The sequence below is a fragment of the Prionailurus bengalensis genome, chromosome B2 (genome assembly GCF_016509475.1).
Source record: "Prionailurus bengalensis isolate Pbe53 chromosome B2, Fcat_Pben_1.1_paternal_pri, whole genome shotgun sequence".
Classification (NCBI taxonomy): Eukaryota; Metazoa; Chordata; class Mammalia; order Carnivora; family Felidae; genus Prionailurus; species Prionailurus bengalensis.
In genome coordinates, this window is record NC_057349.1 from 27,491,316 (window position 1) to 27,505,077 (window position 13,762).

The window sequence follows — 13,762 nt, forward strand, 5'->3', positions numbered from 1 at the left end:
AAATCCTAACCAATATTTAGTATTGTCAGTCTTTCTTAGTTTTATGTCTTCTAGTTAATCCACAGTGGTATTTCATAATAGTTTTAATTGCATTTCCCTGATGACTAGTATATTGAACATTTTTCGTGTGTATTTATTCTTTTGTGAAATGTTGAAATCTCTTACCTTTATTTTTCTTTCTATTGAGTTTTAGGGGTTCTTTATATAACCTAAATATATATGTTATAGATTTTTTTCTCCCAGTCTGTGTCTTGCCTATTCATTTTCTTAATGATATATTTTTTAAAATTTAAATCCAAATTAGTTAACATATAGTGTAATAATGGTTTCAGAGGTATTCATCACTTACATATAACACCCAGTACTCATCCCAACAAGTGCTCTCCTTAATGCTCATCACCCATTTGACCCATCTTTCCACCCAATTCCCCCTCCAGCAACCCTAGGTTTGTTCTCTATATTTAAGAGTCTCTAATGGTTTGCCTCCCTCACTATTTTTACCTTATTTTTCCTTCCCTTCCCCTATGTTCATCTATTTTGTTTCTTTAAATGCCATATATGAGTGAAATAATATGATATTTGTCTTTCTCTGACTGACTTACTTCACTTAGCATAATACATTCTAGTCCCATCCATGTTGTTGCAAATGGCAAGGTTTCATTCTGTTTGATTGCCGAATAGTATTCCATTATGTATGTATATGTACATATACATGCATATACCACATCTTCTCTTTATTTTTAAGGTTTTAAAAAATGACTTATTTATTTGTGAGAGAGAGTGCATGAGTGGGGGAGGAGCAGAAAGAGAGGGGGACAAAGCCAGATGTAGGGCTTAAACTCACGTACTGTGAGATCATGACCTAAGCTGAAGTTGGATGCTCAACCAACTGAGCCACCCAGGCCCCCCTGTACCACATCTTCTTTATCCATTCAACCTAATGATATTTTTTTGATGAACAAAAGTTTTAAATTTTGGACAGTCTAATCTTTTTATTTTATGATTATTGTTTTTTCCATATCTTATATGAAAAAACAAAAAAACAAAAAACAAACTTTACTTACCCAAAGTTACAGATATTCTTATGCTCTCTTTTAAAATACTTACAGTTTTAGGTTTTACATTTTCATTTATGATCCAGCTCAGATTAATTTGTGTGGATGGTATAAGATAGGGGTCAAAGAGCATTTTCCCCTCCACAGACATCAAATTATTACAGCATTGTCCGTTTAAAAGATTATTCTTTCTCCTTCAATTGCTGTAGCTCCTTTAGAGAAAAACCAAATGATCTTTTAAGTGTGGGTGTATTTTTGGTCTCTTTATTCTGTTTCATTCATCTACTATCAATCCTTATGCCAATACCACACTCTCTTGATTACTGTAGCTTTACAATATATCTCAAAGTCCGTGTAAATACTTCAACTTTTCTTTTACTTTACAATACTTTACTTTACAATACTTTACAATATATTTACTTTACAATACTTCTTCCTTTTCAAGATTGCTTTGGTTATTCTAGGTTCTCTAATTTCTCTGATGATTTTAGAATTATAATTAATTTCTACAAAACCTACTGGTGTTATTGCATTGACTCTGTAGTTCAATCTGGAGAGACTTGGCATCTTAACAATATTGAATCTTTTAATTCATGAACATGGTATATATATTTTCCATTATGTGGTTTTCCTTTTTCTCAGAAATATTTTTTATAGTTTTCATTTGTTAAACTTATCCTTAAGTATTATATGTGCTATGTAAATGATATTTAAAAGATTTATTTTCCAATTGTTTATGCTAGTATTAAAAATATAATTGATTTTTTGGGGGCACCTGGGTGGCTCAGTTGGTTGAATGTCCGACTTTGGCTCAGGTCATGATCTCACAGTTTGTGAGTTCGAGCCTGCATTGGGCTCTGTGCTGACAGCTCAGAGCCTGGAGCCTGTTTCAGATTCTGTGTTTCCCTCTCTCTCTGCCCCTCCCCTGCTCATGCTCTGTCTCTCTCTGTCAAAAATAAATAAGTATTAAAATATATATATATAATTTATTTTGTATATTAATCCTGTAATCCTGGGACTTTGACAATATGTTTTAGTGGTTGTTTTATACGTTTCATGAGATTTTCTAAATAAATCATCATATCATCTGCAAATAGAGTCTTACTTATTCCTTTTTAATCTTTATGGCTTTTATTTCTTTTCCTTTTTTCTTTTTTAAAAATATAATTTATTATCAAATTGGTTTCCATAAAACACCCAGTGCTCATCCCAACAGGTGCCCTCCTCAATGCCCATCACCCACTTTCCCCTCTCCCCTACCCGCCATCAACCCTTAGTTTGTTCTCAGTATTTATGAGTCTTTAATGGTTTGCCTCCCTCCCTCTCTTACTTTTTTTCCTCCCTTCCCCTCCCCCATGGGTTTCTGTTAAGTTTCTCAGGATCCACTTATGAGTGAAAACATATAGTATCTGTCTTTTTCTGTATGACTTATTTCATTTGCATAATACTCTCCAGTTCCATCCATGGTGCTACAAATGGTCAGATTTAATTCTTTCTCATTGCCAAGTAGCATTCCATCGTATATATAAACCACATTTTCTTTATCCATTCATCAGTTGATGGGCAATTAGGCTCTTTCCATAATTTGGCTATTGTTGAAAGTTCTGCTATAAACATTGGGGTACAAGTGCCCCTATGCATCAGCACTCCTGTATCCCTTGGGTAAATTCCTATCAGTACTATTGCTGGGTCATAGGGTACGTCTGTTTTTAATTTTTTGAGGAACCTGCACACTGTTTTCCAGAGCAGTTTCACCAGTTTGCATTCCCACCAACAGTGCAGTAGGGTTCCTGTTTCTCCACATAGTCTCCAGCATCTATAGTCTCCTGATTTGTTCATTTTAGCCACTCTGACCAGCATGAGGTGATATCTCAGTGTGGTTTGATTTCTATTTCCCTGATGAGGAGTGACGTTGAGCACCTTTTCATGTGCCTGTTGGCTATCTGGATGTCTTCTTTAGAAAAGTGTCTATTCATGTCTTCTGCCCATTTCTTCACTGGATTATTTGTTTTTCAGGTGTGGAGTTTGGTGAGTTCTTTATAGATTTTGTATATTAGCCCTTTATCTTTGTCTTACTTTAGTACAATGGCTAAGACTTTGAGTACAATTTTGAATATAATGGTGAGAGTAAATTCTTTGCTTTATTCTCCATCTTAGGGGCAAAGCAAAACATTCAATATTTCATTTTACGTTTTGTTTATAGATTCTCTTTATTAGTTTGAGGAAGTTTCCTGCTGACAGTTATTAAAGAATCACTAATGAGGGTTAAAATTTGCCAAATCCTGTGTAAATATTTAACCGATTATATATTTTTAGTGGTTTTAGTTTTAATTTGAGTTTCTGGCCTTTGAGATGTTTCTAAGGGTTTTATCTTCATTGGATTCTGAGGATTAAAGTCTGAATTGAAAAGAGGCTGGGCGACGTTGAACATCTTTTCATGTGCCTGTTGGCCATCCGGATGTCTTCTTTAGAGAAGTGTCTATTCATGTTTTCTGTCCATTTCTTCACTGGGTTATTTGTTTTTCGGGTGTGGAGTTTGGTGAGCTCTTTATAGATTTTGGATACTATCCCTTTGTCTGATATGTCATTTGCAAATATCTTTTCCCATTCCGTTGGTTGCCTTTTAGTTTTGTTGGTTGCTCCTTATCAGGGAAATACAAATCAAAACCGTACTCAGATATCACCTCACGCCAGTCAGAGTGGCCAAAATGAACAAATCAGGAGACTATAGATGCTGGCGAGGATGTGGAGAAATGGGAACCCTCTTGCACTGTTGGTAGGAATGCAAATTGGTGCAGCCGCTCTGGAAAGCAGTGTGGAGGTTCCTCAGAAAATTAAAAATAGACCTACCCTACGACCCAGCAATAGCACTGCTAGGAATTTACCCAAGGGATACAGGAGTACTGATGCATAGGGGCACTTGTACCCCAATGTTTATAGCAGCACTCTCAACAATAGCCAAATTGTGGAAAGATCCTAAATGTCCATCAACTGATGAATGGATAAAGAAATTGTGGTTTATATACACAATGGAATACTACGTGGCAATGAGAAAGAATGAAATATGGCCTTTTGTAGCAACGTGGATGGAACTGGAGAGTGTGATGCTAAGTGAAATAAGCCATACAGAGAAAGACAGATACCATATGGTTTCACTCTTATGTGGATCTTGAGAAACTTAACAGAAACCCATGGGGGAGGGGAAGGAAAAAAAAAAGAGGTTAGAGTGGGAGAGAGCCAAAGCATAAGAGACTGTTAAAAACTGAGAACAAACTGAGGGTTGATGGGGGGTGGGAGGGAGGGGAGGGTGGGTGATGGGTATTGAGGAGGGCACCTTTTGGGATGAGCACTGGGTGTTGTATGGAAACTAATTTGACAATAAATTTCATATATTGAAAAAGAAAGAAAGAAAGAAAGAAAGAAAGAAAGAAAGAAAGAAAGAAAGAAAGAAAGAAAGAAAGAAAGAAAGAAAGAAAGAAAGAAAGAAAGAAAAGAGGCTGGGATTTCAGGAAATATCCAAGTATTCAAGTCTGAATTAAATTGGGGTAGGCTGCAGAAAATTCTTCAGAGCAATTATCTTGTTCTTGGTTGATTTGATGACATTTGGTTCGGGTTTTTTTTCTGAGTTCAAAGAATAATACCGTATTTCTTCAAGTCCACTTGTCCTTCCCAAAGGTTCACAGGCAGTGCTCTGCTTTTTGAATCTAATTATTATGAAGATTTTCTTTATATAATAGACTGAAGTCCAGAATAAAGCATAACAGACTTGTTTGAAAACAGTTTTAATAACTCAAATTGCAGACCACCTCTTCAAATTTAAATTAGTTATGGTACACCTACATATTCCAGTTTTTGTCTACTTACTTTGATAATCTCCGATAGTTTTAGTTAATGTCATTACTATTAGTATTTAAAGCATTGTATTTCACTACAGCATTACTCACTTAATGAATATCATAGTCTGAACCAGAAATAAAAATTTACTTCATGACTCATTTTATATAAATAAACAAATCATTTTGTTGATTAATGGTGTTTCATCTCATAATGGTGGCAAAGAATTTGGGAATTAACTAAATGATGACTGTAGGATTTAATAGACCATGTCAGATCTGAGGCATAATCTTTTAAATCTTTTATGTATATGCTTATATATGTGTTTTACATAAATACTGAATAGTCAGTATGTTTGGATTCTTATAAAACCTTTCATATATTTCAAAGTATAACAATTAATATATGCACAAATTGTCCATTCATTTTGTTCTTTGATTTATTTTTGCTAAGAACCCATATTATTAATGCTTCAGAAGATACTCTTCAATGAATAGACAATGTATCAGGCATTCACTGATTTCTTTGTTTATTTTTATTTTAATTTTTTAAAATTTACATCCAAATTAGTTAGCATATAGTGTAACAATGATTTCAGGAGTAGATTCCTTAGTGCCCCTTACCAATTTATCCCATCCCCCCTCCCACAACCCCTCCAGTAACCCTCAGTTTGTTTTCCATATTTATGAGTCTCTTCTGTTTTGTCCCCCTCCCTGTTTTTATATTAATTTTGTTTCCCTTCCCTTATGTTCATCTGTTTTGTCTCTTAAAGTCCTCATATGAGTGAAGTCATATTTTTGTCTTTCTCTGACTGACTAATTTCAATTAGCATAATACCCTCCAGTTCTATCCACGTAGTCGCAAATGGCAAGATTTCATTCTTTTTGATTGCTGAGTAATACTCCATTGCATTTATACATACCACATCTTCTTTATCCATTCATCCATCAATGGACATTTGGGCTATTTCCATACTTTGGCTATTGTTGATAGTGCTGCTATAAACATGGGGGTGCATGTGTCCCTTCAAAACAGCACAACTGTATACCATGTATAAATGCCTAGTAGTGCAATTGCTGGGTCACAGGGTAGTTCTATTTTTAGTTTTTTGAGGAACCTCCATACTGTTTTCCAGCTGGTGGCGGCACCAGCTTGCATTCTCACCAACAATGCAAAAGAGATCCTCTTTCTCCGCATCCTTGTCAACATCTGTTGTTGCCTGAGTTGTTAATGTTAGCCATCCTGACAGGTAAGAGGTGGTATCTCGTTGTGGTTTTGATTTGTATTTCCCTGATGATGAATGATGTTGAGCATTTTTTCATGTGTTGGTTGACCATCTGGATGTCTTCTTTGGAGAAGTGTCTATTCATGTCTTTTGCCCATTTCTTCACTGGATTATTTGTTTTTTGGGTGTTGAGTTGGATAAGTTCTTTATAGAATTTGGATACTAACCCTTTATCTGATATGTCATTTGAAAATATCTTCTCCCATTCTGTCAGTTGCCTCTTAGTTTTGCTGATTGTTTCCTTCACTGTGCAGAAGCTTTTTATTTTGATGAGGTCCCAGTAGTTCATTTTGCTTTTGTTTCCCTTGCCTCCAGAGACATGTTGATTAAGAAGTTGCCGCAGCCAAGATCAAAGAGGTTTTTGCCTGATTTCTCCTCGAGGATTTTGATGACTTCCTGTATTACCTTGAGGTCTTTCATCCATTTTGAGTTTACTTTTGTGTATGGTGTAAGAAAGTGGTCCATGTTCATTCTTCTTCATGTTGCTGTCCAGTTTTCCAAACACCACTTGCTGAAGAGACTCTTTATTCCATTGGATATTCTTTCCTGCTTTGTCAAAGATTAGTTGGCCACACGTTTGTGGGTCCATTTTTGGGTTATCTATTCTGTTCCATTGATCTGAGTGTCTGTTCTTGTGCCAGTACCATACTGTCTTGATGATTACAGCTTTGTAGTATAGCTTGAAGTCTGGAATTGTGATGCCTCCTGCTTTGGTTTTCTTTTTCAAGATTGCTTTCACTATTCAGGGTCTTTTCTTGTTCCATACAAATTTTAGGATTATTTGTTCTAGCTCTGTGAAGAAGCATTCACTGATATCTTACCATGCTTAGCAAATTGTCCAGAGGTTGTAAAATTTCGATTGTCCTTTCATACTATGGGAAGAGTCTAGTGAGGCCTTTTATATGTAGTAGGCCAAATACTTTCATATATATTTGTCCTTCTTTTGATAAAGACTGGGAAGTCAAGAGGGTCTCTTTTCTCCAACCTAAGTATACTCTTTGATGTATGATGGAGTTTGATGTGAGATGGATGAGTACATCTTGGGCACCAGTGACTAAACTCTCTTGGCTAATAACTAAAGGACATCATGATATTATGATACATCTGTATGGGAACTTTAGTGCAGGACTCCAGACTACAGTATAATTATTAGTATGCTAAGAATTTCTTAATGAATGTGTGTATGCCCATGTATACGTGTGATTATATGCTTTGATTAGGTAATGTATTAGTTACCTACCACTGAGTAACATTTTATCCCAAACTTAGTAACTTAAAACAATGCACACTGACTATATCAGTTTTGGTGGGCCAGGAATCCAGGAGTGCCTAGCTAGGGGGTTCTAGTTCAGGCTCTATCATCACGTTACAGTCAAGCCAGGGCTGTAGTCATCTGAATTCTCAGCTTAAGGAGAATTCACTTCATATGGTTTTTAGTTCTATTCTGTTCTTAGTGCCTACTGGCTGGGATCTCAGTTCTTTGTTCTGTGGACATCTGCAAAGTTGCCTGCATATCCTCAGGATGGGCAGCTGCTTTTCCCAAGCAGTGATTCAAGATAGAGGGCAGATACCAGGGGCTTTTACCATTACTTCTGCCATATTTTATTGGTAATATAGACTAAGTCTGGTACAGTATAGGAGGGAACTAGAAAAGGAGGAGGTCTTTGGGGGCCAACTTGGAGGCTGCTATCACAGGTGATTTTCTGCAATAGAAATGGGAGCTTTGGTAGTTTAACCTAACATAGAAACATATGTTTCTCTATTTCATTAGCTTTAAATAGCGATTTCCTATTCAGCAACATAATCACAATAATGTTATCACAATGTTATGTTATCACAACTGGATAAGGATAGGTAGAATAATAAGGCTCTATTATTTTTGGGAAGGAAATCACCTGCTTATATATAATTACTCACTTTTAGAAGATAAACATTTATGAATTACAGAAACAATTCTACAATCAGTTTTGTGGCACCTATGGGGAGAACATGGCAGCAGTTGTTACTGATGATCATAGAAAAATTAAAAGACAGTGAGAGACTTACTTGAATCTTGTGTAGTGGGAGGGAGGAAACTCACATTCACCATGTGTCACTTTAGGTATAAAACCTCACAGCAACCTTGCCAGGGCAGTACACTGTGATTACTTCCATTTTGCAGGTGTGTAAGTTGAGGCTGAGTAACATGCCCAAGGTTACAAAATTAACAAGTAAGCAGCTGAGATTCAGCTCCAGCCTTCAGGTTCCAAAGCCCATTAACTTCCCACTGCCACTCCTGATTCCCCAGATACAGCCAGGTGAGCCCATCCTTCTTCCTACAGATCAAAGCAGTGCAGTGGGTCAGCAGCAACTCCTCAAGCAATATCCTAGTTTGTGTGACTTGATATTCAGTCTTTTTTAATATGGTGAGGTCTACATGTTTGAATCATGGAGTGGAACTTCATGTTTGATGCTGAATAAAAGTTATCAGCTCCCTGGTATCTCATTAAAACCAGGGCCTTCTGAGCTTTCATGACTATGTTTTGGTGCTCATATGGCTACACTTGGACTTTCTGTTTTGATTTTTGTTTTTGTTTTTGTTTGATTGTAGTGAAAGAAGTGGTTAGTGAGTTGAAAACTGAACAGTGTGATGCCAGTGCCTCTTCCATATGACCATCCAAATGCCTCCTGAAGACTCCCGGAACCCCTCATCTCTCTCCTGACTCACCTTCAGCCCTTATCTAGCACAATGCACTGGATTAAAAAAAATGTGGTAGTCAAACAGTTTGAGCTGTGAAGTGGGAAAAAAAAATTGGATGACTTTCATTATATTAGTATCCATCACAGATACATTATAGGGTCAATGTCAGGGGCAATTTGGGAATCCCCTTGTATTTTCTTTTTTCTCCTCCTGATGAAGAATTGTTTAGTTAGCTACTAGAGTTTTAATTTTGTAGATTTTTTCCCTGATATTATTGAGAAGGTAAAGGAGTCATTTATTCTGATGAGACTCTTATTGCATAATTCCTAATCAATTTTCCTTAATATTTATATGTGACATAATATTAAACTTTTAGCATCTTTTAAAAAAATTGACCCTAATATCTTGATCAATACATATATTGTTATTCCCCTAAGTAGATCCATGTGGATATGAAGATGGTGGGAGGCAGGGGAGAAGGAGAGAAAGAACATACTGGGAGGGGGGGAATAATCCAGTGTGCTGAACTGGTACTGCCTCTGCATTTTAGACTTATGAACATGTTAACAGGGCAACGGAAGATTGAACAAACAAGAATAAGGCTTAGTATTTTACTAAAATGAAACTTAAAACAAATTTAATGTGACACATATTGTCATACCTAATAGTTATTATGCTTAAGATAATTATCCACAAGAGACAATCAATTCTCCCATGAGACTCCAATTAATATGTACTTTGCAGAATACATATTAGAGTACAAAATTATAGTTCTTTTCTTCCCTTTATTGCCTTTTGTCAACAGGAGAAAGAATATTTTTTCCCTGATGCCCTCTATCCTGTATTATATAACCACAGTTTCTTTCCCACAGACACACTGACTTTCACAGTCATTAAAGCCCCACAGGCAGGCTCTGACTTTGTTCTCTGTTGGTGGCAGCTGGATCCCCTTCCTGCCATTTCTGATGTTCTCCTGTTCTTGACCCAGGTCTTACCTTCTCTAAACCCGATTTTATGGGCTTTTGAGGAGAGGGGATTGTTGATGGTAACAACCAAAAAAAAAGAAAATAAGGGAGGGTGTCAAAAAATGCCACTTTTTTTTTCACTAGAGTTGACCAGTTATTGTTTTTTTGTGTTAAAGATTCACATGCTTTACACTCTACTTATTCATTCTAGGGCTAAAGCCACTTGGTTTAAAGCAATAATCATGATAAGCTGCCTATTCTGGTAGGCAGCCCATGGGAGATTCTTTGGAAAGTGGGCTAAATTATTTCTGCTTTTTCTCACCCTTTCCCTGAAACTTTCCTAGATTTCTCCAGGCCCAGCCCCTTTTTTGGACTTCAGTGTCTGAAAATCCATAGAGACCTCACCATTTTGTAGTTATATACCTGCTGGTCCCTTGAGAACAGCAACATACCTGATTTATGTCTCTAAAACACCAGCAGCTGGTACTTGCATGGAGAAAGAAGGCTCGACACACAGGAGAACAGAAAGGCGATTGACCTCAATTTGGGTCTTTAACAATGACTTCTAAATTTAGGGCCAATAGAAGTTAGCTAGACTAACAGGCAGAGGAATGGTGTGCATTTTCCTCAGTCTGTCTGATCTTAACTAATGTTCATACTCCACCCCTCTGAGAAAAAAGTGACATACATATACATATATATGAAGTGCTCAGGCAAAAATTCATGAGTGAAAACTTACTTAAAATGCAGTGGGATCTTTGAAAGCAAGTGTGTGTGTGTGTGTGTGTGTGCGCACACACACACACACACGCGCGCGCGTGTGCTTGTGTTTCCAGGGCAGTAATTTACAGCAAATGTCTGTCAAACTTATAGTAAGTTCAGCCTCAGGGTATTGTTGAGCCAAATAGCTTCATAAGATTTTTAAAAGGATTAGCAATGCATATGAATAGGACCAGGTACTATAATTATTCCTGAAACAGTTTCTCAGTGGGCAATTAGAGGATTAACCATACAATTTGATCAAATGTTCAGACCTTTTACATACTGTACTTACTAGGCCTATGAATAGATCCATTTGTCTTAATATAACAGTCATCCTAAAAGAATCACTCAGCTAAGAGATTTACCACCAATAATTAAACTGAAAGCACTACCGCTCAGAATAACAACAGCAAAAGGTAATGATTTTTATGTCTCCAACATCACAGAGAATTCCAGCCTTCCTTAGAATTTCACAATCATATGTTATTAGTCCTGTGTGGATGGGTGCTCTAGATCAAAGGCCATGCATATATACACAAGTTTTATATACAATCTAGGTAATTCTTATTTAAGAAAAATGGCATGACTAAAGGTTAATTGTAGAACTACATACAAGGAAGAATACCATGAATATCATTAAGTCAGTGAGCAATGAATAGATGTTCTCCTCTTAAGAACAAGCTTCCTGCTTCTTAATAAGTGAATCATTCACATTAGGGTAATAGCTTTCTTATATTTGAATTCAGGTTTTCCCAATGAAGAGTCCATATTTAAGTTCAACATCTGTTATTTCCTTTACATGAAACATTTGCTTTGAAAATAATGACAATTTTTATAAGGGATATAATATATGTAAACACATTCCTAAGGGCTTTATTTAAAACAGTTGGTAATTTTTATTTTATTTTTTTAAAGTTTATTTATTTTGAGAGAGAGAAAGAACACAAGCAGGGGAGGGGCAGAGAGAGAGGGAGAGAGAGAATCCCTATCAAGTTCCTTGCTGTCAGTGCAGAGCCCTACATGGGGCTCGATTTCACAAACGGTGAGATCATGACCTGAGCCAAAATCAAGGGTCAGACACTTAACTGACTGAGCCACCTAGGTTCCCCTGCAATTGCTACTTTTTAAAAGTTACGCTTTAGGATAAAGTTTGAAAGCTGTAACTATTTATGTTGGTTATTCTCACATGTGGCCTCTTTCTCATTTGGAAGATGTCCCAGGCAGGGATTTGTGGGTGCAGTGCAGAATGGATGTGGTCATTTCCAGCGTTTATAATACTTTTATTTTATGGATCATATTTTATTTTTAAATTGAAAATTGCATATGGCTTGTAGGGCAGGCAGGGGGATAGACCAGAAGACCCCAAGAGACAGGCTTGAGTTTTGTCTGCTTCTGCCAAAGTATCTCCTTAGAAGGTGAGGTGAAGAAAACTCTCTCACAAATCCCTGCCCTAACTGGCCTCCACTAGGGGTTCAACTCCTCTTAGTAAAGTAACAGAACCCACCTGTTGCATTATAAGTGCTAACTACTCAGGGTCTGTGTATTAACATACTTGTGGTTGTTCATGCCCTGTGCAGAGACGCACTCTAGTTCTGTCTACTGTGCTCACTTGAAAAAAGAGGGGATATTTGAATCTGGGAGTGTCTGTGTCTTTTTCTTTTTGGTTATCTGTTGGAAGTCAGTCAAGAGCAAGATTTGGAGCCAGATGAGTAGTGTTCTAATCTTGCTCCATTTACTGGCTGTGTAACTGCAGGCAAGGTATTTCCTGTCCATTACCCTCAGTTTTCTCTTTCTAAATGTGGCCAATACCAACCTTGTGAGACTGTGTGAAAGTTTAAGTTTAATGTTTCCAAAAGTATATTCAACAAATATTTATTAGTTACTTGGTTAAATGTAGCTCATTAGATCCCATTATCTGATTTTATAGTTTATATTATAACTTTGCTTTGACTGGCTTCAGTTAAATCTGTAGGCACAAATTAGTAAAACAGTCATCTCTGTTTTGTTAAAACTGTGAAGACATCTGATAACAAAGTGACATAATAAATGCAAAAGCATCTAGAATAATGCTTAGAATATTGTAGTCATGCTACTTGAATCAGATTCTTGTAGGGGAAAAATGGATGAATATTTTATTTTATTTTATTACTTTTTTTTATTTGAGTAGAGTTGGCACACAATATTATATTAGTTTCAGGTGTGCAACATAGTGATTCAACTTCTCTATATGTTTTGTTATGTTCAACACAAGTTCACCAACACCATAGTATCATATAATACCATTACAATATCATTGACTATATTTCCTATGATGTGCTCTTTAGTCCCATGAATAATTCATTCTCTAATTGGAAACCTGTTTCTCCAACTTCCCTTCATCCATTTTGCCTAACTCCCAACCCCTGTCTCTCTGGCAGCTATCAGTTTGTTCTTTGTACTTACATGTCTGATTTTATTTTTACCTTGTTTTGAATATATATTTTTTCATGTAGTAGGATGGGATAGTATTAAAAGGTACAAAAATCTATGACAATTCTTTACTAACTCTTATCATGGTTTTACAACAAGCTTAGAACATAGTACCTCACAGCCTACAACCTTCTGGGAGCTGCTATTTGTTGGGTCCAGTTTGGTTCACTTCCTAGCAAATTAGAGAACAAGAAATTCTAGTACTTAGAGAAATCATCCATAGAAAATGTCAATGAGCCAGATTCTCCCTATTGCCTGAATCACTTCCCCATAGTGAGTAGGAATCTCAGAAAGTTGCATTTATTCATGAGAGACCATTGTTGGCCAATAGTGACCCATGGAGTGAATAGGAGCACAAAGTCCCTTATCAACAATATTAATATGCCCCTTCTGTGTGTATTAGGGGAGGAGGGGCAAAAATGCATAATAAAGTCTCTTCCTTCTCTCAAGGCTTACTGTCTAGCTGATGAAATAAGACCTACATGTAAAGAGATAAATATCAGTACAGGAAAGCACATGGTCAGGACCCAAGCAGTGGAGCAGAAGGTACAGATACAATCGTTCAGAAGAAAGTCTTACCAAGAAGGTAGTGATGAGCTGGGTCTCAGGTCCAAGCAGAGAGAGAGAAGACAGCACCCTGGGTAGGAAAAAAGCATGACTTGGAGGGTGGGGAACTAAGAAGATCAGTTTGGCTGGAATCGAAGATTTACAG